Below are 1875 nucleotides of genomic sequence, written 5' to 3'. Positions count from 1 at the left end.
GGCATGCCATGGCCTGGTTCTGCATTTTGATTCTCTCCCAATTGAGCCAGAATCATGGAAGTGGAGTGGGAAAGTGTGGGCTGCAAATTCATGTGGCTATTTGCTTAGTTTCTAAGGCTAGGGGGATAAGGGATAGCGGTATTGCAATTCTAGGGGGCTGGGAGATAAAGAGAGATAGGGGGATGGGAATACAACCATGGAAGTAGGATTCAGAGTGACCACTGGGAGAATGGGAACTCGCATGGCATTGAAGTTAATGCTAGAAACCCTGGGTGCAAAACTAGTCGGAGGGGAAATAAAAGCCATGATTCTCATCGATTGGCTAACGATGCAAGAAGATGGTATAATTACAGGCATCCTTCCAGGCTTTGGAAGGGCCTATGGACTCGGCTCGAGATGAAGCAAGATGATCAGCATATAATCCATGGCAAGGGGTAGGGGTACTATGTTGGGCCATGGGAGAAGAGTCTGAAACCCATCCCCCTCGGGCATCTTCAGGCTCTGGGCTACCGTTACACTCAGGCGGAGAAGTATGTAAGAAAGGAAAATGAATGGCAAAGGTGGAGTGTTGAGAAAGGTGCGAGGAATCTAACTTTGTTTGGATGTCAATAGGGCTCTACTCCATAGGTTATGGCCCAAGCAGTGAGAGGACCTGTGCGCGGTAGGGGTACTCCATAGGTTATGGCCCAAGCAGTGAGAGGACGTGTGCGCGGTAGGAGGGGCTCAGCCCCCAGACAGACAAGGGGTCGAGCACATCGAAAGCTCACAGGGGCCGCAAACCTGTAGAGCACCTCATTACAAAGGAAATATTGGCATACTGATATGGGACATACGTGGGAATTTAGAAGTTGATGGAAGACTAGGAAGCAAAGATTAAGCAAGAAAGAAAATCAAAGGAAGAGCTTGACAATTGGAGGATGCGGGTCCCAGATCTAGGGAATACTCATGGGAGAATTACTTAGTTTAGACATAATCTCTATTTGTATTACTTAATCAAGAGCCTTCTTCGAAAGGCGATGGAACAAGTCTCTATGGGGATGGAAGTTAGAGTCTAGGGCCTGCCGAATTATGAAAAATATATGGAGAAAATTCTCTTCCAGTTGCACAAACAGGACATCAGGATGGATAGCATTGATTGCGACATCCCTTGCATTCTGGAGCTCTATGGAATGTCAGGGGCTACTGCTAAATATCTTGCTCTCGTGGCATCTACCTCTGATGAGAAGAAAGACTAGATTCAGCCATACATAATTTTTGTTTATGCGGTTAGCTTTTAATTTTCATGTTGCATATGTTAGTTTTTATAGTTATGTATTATCTGGATATGAGATCGAGACTTATCTAGCATGGCTAGAAAGACGAAAACAATTCTATTTTTGGATGGCTTATAACGCTGACTGGTGGCCAATAGACTTGGTTTCCCCTTGGGGCAAGTTGAGGCCACCCGATTAATCTGTGCGGTGTAAGTTTGCCTAATATACAATAGAAAATGGAATGGATCTACCAAGATTAACAAAAAAAAAAAAATATTTATCCCTTGAGTTTATTAATCTCTTTATTTTATTAATATTAATAATCAGTAGAATTTATATCATTCTTAATATCTTAGGTTTATTAATCCATTGGTTTTATATATATATATATATATATATATATATATATATATATATAGATAGATAGATAGATAGATAGATATATATATATATATATATATATATATATATATATATATATATATTATTTATTATTATTATTATCCAATTTTAAGGTCACTGCCAAACGAGACACTAAATTGTTGTATGGGACCCACTTGTTTATGGGACAAGGGACCCACATCCGCACAATTATTTGACTACTAAGTCTATGAAGGCATAA

Source organism: Pinus tabuliformis, chromosome 9 (genome assembly GCF_031772625.1).
Source record: "Pinus tabuliformis cultivar Carrire ecotype Pingquan chromosome 9, CPIR1, whole genome shotgun sequence".
NCBI classification, from domain to species: domain Eukaryota; kingdom Viridiplantae; phylum Streptophyta; class Pinopsida; order Pinales; family Pinaceae; genus Pinus; species Pinus tabuliformis.
The sequence above is the reverse complement of the archived record's forward strand: the minus strand, read 5'-3'. Positions refer to the sequence as shown.